This window comes from Myotis brandtii, unplaced genomic scaffold (genome assembly GCF_000412655.1).
Source record: "Myotis brandtii unplaced genomic scaffold, ASM41265v1 scaffold64, whole genome shotgun sequence".
NCBI lineage: Eukaryota > Metazoa > Chordata > Mammalia > Chiroptera > Vespertilionidae > Myotis > Myotis brandtii.
In genome coordinates, this window is record NW_005370460.1 from 1,945,042 (window position 1) to 1,950,699 (window position 5,658).

General features: G+C 50.2%; 1 protein-coding gene across 1 annotated transcript in view; it reads left to right on the forward strand.

Moving 5' to 3' along the window:
- The window catches only part of PBX1 (pre-B-cell leukemia homeobox 1), a 239,678-nt gene that overhangs the window by 8,131 nt on the left and 225,889 nt on the right, over positions 1–5,658 (forward strand). The window lies entirely within an intron of this gene.

The following is a 5,658-nucleotide window of genomic DNA, read 5'->3' on the forward strand; positions in this document are numbered from 1 at the left end:
CTAAAAGTCCCTCCAAGATACATCCTCCATGACCCCTCTGTCTCCGGCAGTGGCCGGCGCTCTCCACCGCGCCTTTCCACTTCCTCTTCGCTATGGAGCTCATCATTGTCCGTTGTGTGCTCCCTGCTCCATCCATTGACTGTCCCAGTAGAAGTGCAGGCTCCAGGGGAGCAGGCCACGCCCAGCCTTCACCGCTGGCTGCAGGGCGTGGGGAGAAGCTGTTCAGTGAGCCAGTGTCTGCCCGTGGGTTTCAAACGCAGTCAGTGTGAAATCCAAGTTCTCCCCCTGGCCCGAAAGGCCACACGGTGCCTGTCTCCGCCTCCTCGCTGACCCCATCTTTGTATACTCGCTCGTTGGCTTCTTAAGCTCCAGTCTCTCTGGTCTTCTAGCCTTCAAGTTCAAATCCAAGCTCAAGCCCTTTGCCTATGTCACTTCCTCCTTCCCACCCTACTCCTCTGAGTGCTGCTTCCCAGGACCCACACATCCCCGAGTTCCCGTCACTCGAGACCAGCCCGGATGCCAGCTTCCGAGAAAGCCTTTGCTGGCCACCCTTTCGACGACGCCTCCCCCACGCCCTGTCACATTGCTCCGCCTCCTGCTTCGCTTTCTGCAGAGCATGTGTGAGTCTCTGAGCGTGTAGATTTCTCTCTTAGCTTGTTGTCCATCTCCTCCTCTAGAATGCAAGCTCCTTGGGGTCAGGGTGCCCCTTGGTCTTATTGCCGCAGCAGTGCCAGTCGGTGCTCAGGCAGGGCAGCCAAGTCCAGGTTCCAGCACAGAGCCCTCGCTTTCCTGTGGATTTGCTTCAGTTGGCCCCTGCAGCGCTTAGGCCTGATGCTGAGATTGGGTTGCCTGTCTTCCATGGCCAGTCCTGTGGGCTGTCCACAGCGTGGCAGCTTGCTCCAGAGGGCAGAGAGGCTCGTGTTCACTCGGAGAGCGCAGGCCGAGAGCCAGCTGCCTTCCGCACTGCTGCAGGGCCACGGTGACCATTTACTCTACTCGACAGCCCACGGCTGGTGGGTGGTACCTTCTTTGGGTCTTGAAATCCCTTGCGACTCAGATAAACATAATGGGCGCTGCTCTGAGCAGGATGCAAAGTTGCACACACCACCAGCCTGCGGATGCCATTTCCAGGAGCTCACAGAGTCCCCGAGCTGGCTGATGGGCCGGGAAGGGTCCCTGCCCTGACAGAATGCAGGGCTCCTGCAGGGGGTCCCTGAACTGCCCATGGAGGTCAGCAAAGGGCCTGAGCAGGGAGGGCACAGAGGAGGCTGGACAGAAGAAAAGGCAGGGCAAGGGCACTGGGGTGGGGGCGGAGGTGGGGCAGGAAGGAAGGATTTGGGGTGGGGGTGTGAAGGAACCCAGGAGAAGCTCAGAGAAGAGCTGAAAGGGAAAGGGGCCAGTCCTTGGGCGAGGTCTAAGGCCGGCCATTGCCTCGGGTGGTCTCCGTCCAAATTCCGGTCCTGACCCCTGGGCAGAGGAGAACTTCCCCCCGAGAGTAGAGAGTTCTAGAAACTGAGAAGCCAATTCAAAAATAGCTACAAACACACAGGGGTGAGTGTCTGCTCAGAGCTTCTGGGGCGCACGGCAGGGAGTTTATTCTGGCCTGTGTGTCCCGGGCCCTGCACACCTCACCGCCCCCTCGCCACCCCGTCAAGAAGAGGAGAGTGCGAGCTCCTGAGGTTCCGGTGGCCTCTGGAAGGGGGTCCTCAGAGGAAACGACATCCCCACAGAGGCTGGCATGGGAAGGGGCCTGAGGGTGTTGGACTGAGGTCAGTGAGAGCCACTCTGCTAGTTGGACAAATTTTGATGCAACTATGTCCTTAAACATAGTTCTGTGGACTTCATTTATTATTCGTGAGAAATGCAGTGTGACTGCTGGGTCACCCATTCTTTCAGCACGCACTCGCTACACACCTGTTGGAATCAGAGCCCCTGCGAGACAGCGACACACAAAGGGGCCGACTCACCCATGGCCACAGCCCGCAGGTAGGGAAACCCGTGTGAGTTTCTCCTCGGAGTCTACCGCTAGCCATTCCTCGATGCAAAAAGGAGATTCTAATTTTAATTCTGTTTCACCTAGGGTAGTTTCTTCCTTAACTTCCTCCATTCTCTGTAATGTATTAAAAGCAGGAGAGTTTTAAATTCATACTTTGTCAAGTAGCTCAACTTCTAGGAACTTTGGTTTCTCCATCTGCAAAGTAGAGATTATAACCTCACAAGGAAGTTGTTAAAAGAAAGTGTCAAATTGTGAAAAGTTGGTGGTAATGTGCACACAGGTTGAAACATAATCAACACCCAGCAAGTTGTATCCATAGCGCCACTGGCATTCCGCCAGTGCTGCCCTTCCTCCCATCACGCCTCATCCCTCTTCTCTCCTGCCCTTTTCTTCTGCCACCTTCCTCCTTCATCTTCCTTATTCCATCTTCGCCAAAGGTTTTGTGTTGGCAGCCAGATACTTCTTCCTAAAACACACTTTTCTCCTCGCCTGCTTAAAACAAGCCAGCCACTCCCTCGGTGGCTCCCGGGTGTTCACCAAATAAAAGGCACGGATGCTGCTGTTCCATGTCCTCCCATCTCACCTTTCTCGTCACTTCCATGGTGCCTGGAGAGATACTCTGTCCTCCTGTCAAATTCATTAGCGCCGGCTTTCGGATCCAGTTCATCCTTCAGACCTCCTCAGAGTCTGCGTCTTGTCCCTCTAACTGGGTCACCCCTTCCCAGCCCATAACAGACACTGAAGGCCTAGTGTCCCTTCTGTAGCATTTATGAGACATTGAAACCTACTTTGGTAACATTATAGGGTAATAATTAAAGGCATAGGCATTGAGGCCAGACAACGATGGTGATTAATTCATAAAGTACCTTAAAAATAACACAGAATCATTGTAAAGCACCGGATAAAACCCAGCTTTCCTTGGTATCATTGCGTGTGTTTCTTATTTCTCTACTAAAATGTTCCTCCATGACAAGGACCTTCTGGTGTGGGTCGTACGCTTCACCCGAGAACTTCTGTTAGATTTCCAGGTAGAAGTACTTGCTCCCCAACTGATTTCGTACAGGCTCTGCTTTACTTGTTTTTATGCTGTAAGAGGTGAGAATTTCTTCTTTGTAAGAAATACGCTGATCACCATGATTGATGTATGATTTCAGGATATAGTTTTGTACTCAACTCTTTATTAGTGTTGATTAAAAAAACTCACCCGTTTACAAGTCAGGGTATGGATGTGAATGAACAGTTGTTATGAATATCACATCAGAATTATAATGAATACCCCACTGCATGCCTTCATGCCAACAAGCTCCAACTCACTTGTTAAGAACTGTTTTGAAATCCTTTCATATATGCCCCTTTTCTTGCCAAACCTGTTTTTCATAATGATTGGAAGGAGGTTGGGCTGCTGAAAAGAATACATTTTATCTGAGGATCTCAAAGCACCTGGCAAGTTCCCTCCATTTTGTGGACTGGGGAGTGCAAAGTTCGCAGCAGTTCCCTGCATTTCCCCAGGCAGCCCTGCCCTCCAGGAAGAGAGCTGGCAGAACATATTGTCTTCCAGAATATTCCGGGTTTTCCTCGGTAATTCGTCTTATGGCTGTTGTGACTGCGTAGCAGTCAGAATCCCCCTCTCACCTTGCCTGATGAAAAGATGGGGGGGCAAATTCATGGCCTACCTGGAGCAATGGGATTGGACTTGACTATGGATTTCTTATTAGCTTTTTTTTTCCTGATCCTATTTTTTTTCATTCTTTTTTACCCATTTTCAATTGAAGACATCTTGTTTGCATAGACTTAAACACCTTAAGTCAGGGGTCCTCAAACTATGGCCCGCGGGCCACATGCAAATACAAATATTGTATTTGTTCCCGTTTTGTTTTTACTTCAAAATAAGATATGTGCAGTGTGCATAGGAATTTGTTCATAGTTTTTTTTTAAACTATAGTCCAGCCCTCCGACGGTCTGAGGGACAGTGAACTGGCCCCTGTTTAAAAAGTTTGAGGACACCTGCCTTAAGTCTTTTCAAACAAGATGGGCAATGTGTACAAAGCTAATTTTCACACGGTTCCCATATTTTTGGAGGCCGAGGCAGGCTGCATAGCTGACACACAGGGCTTCAGGAAAGAGCCACACTTGGGTTTGAATTCCAGCTTTGACACTTTGGACCAGTTATTTAACCTTTCTGAGTTCCTGCTCTGTAAAATGGAAATAAAGCTCCATAACTCACAGAGATGTCTTGGGGATTAAATAAAATAACTTGTGTAAATTACTTGGTGCATAGTAGGCATTCAATAAATGTCAGTTCCCTTCTTATCCCCGTTAATAATGCTTATTAGACTATATTAAAAACTAGAACCAGACTGTGATAATGCATTTCTTTATTACGTATTTAAGCCAAATAACTAATTTCCCTCAGGGGGAAGGGAGAGATATGCTGAATTAGTTTCATTTTGTGAACTTACTTATTAGTCTTTTTTTTTCTTTAGCATTATTTAGTTTCATACTCTGTAATTTAGTTTTCATGCAACAAAAATGTCACAGTTCCTATTCCTTAACTCTACTGCGATTAAAAACAATCTATTATTACACTGGCCACTTATTCAAAATCATTATTAATGATATTAACAGCTCGACTGTGTTTCATAAGGGCTCGGTGCTGACGGACTTTTGCCCTCAACAGCTTCCCTGAGGCCTGAGGATTTGAGAGGATCAAGTTTTAAATGGCAACCTTACAGCAAAAGGAAGACAGGGATGGGGAGACCCTCACGGTCTGTGTGCTTTCCTGTTAATTCTATACGCTTGCATTTAAGTGCAGCCACGTTTTCTCAAGGACAGGACCTCAGAGAGGCAGGCAAGCCCAGGAGGAGCTGGCTAAGGAGCGGGGACCATTGCACCTTTAAGGACCCAGTCTCAGCTCGGCCTCCTCCCCGGCCCACCTCTGAACCCTGATTGACAGGGCGCCGGGGAGGAGCCCAAGGAGGCCCCGGAGGAGGCGCGGCAGGAAAGTAGGGAGGAGGGACCGTCTTCCCTCCAGTGGCCAATCGCAGAAGGGGGCGTGTCCCCCCGTCTCTCAAAGGGCCAATCAGCACAGGGGGCGTGGCTCCTGCATCTCCTCCCTCTCACTGTCCTCCGCCTCCTCCTCCGCCCCTCCCCCTTCGCGGCCCCCCTTCCCTTTCCTCCTCCTCCTCCTCCTCCTTTCTTCTCCTCCTCTTCTTAAAGAATACCCTCAACATTTCATGTAATATTGGTTTGGTGGTGATACATCATTGGCTGCTACCTACACACCCCTTAGCGGGGATCAAGCCTCCAACCCAGGTATTTGCCTTGACCGGGAATGGAACCAGCTACGGGACGATTCTCAACAAACTGAGCCACATCAGCCAGGGCCATATATTTCTATTTTATTCAATGCATTCCAATCCATTATCATTATTATTTAGCCGGTGGGGGCTGGGGCCGGGGGGGGGGGAAAGTTTGCCTCGCAAGCCCCCTGCCTGGCTCTGCCTCCTCCCGATCGCTGCCTGTTTGCAAAGGGATTAAGCCGGCGATCTGAGCGCGCAGCCCTTGCCTGCCCGGAGGAGCCGGACTGCACGCCCTGAGCCAGCTCCGATTTCTTGCGTCCAGTGGGAAGGTGGTTTATTTTCCTTGCTCTTTGGAGTCGACAC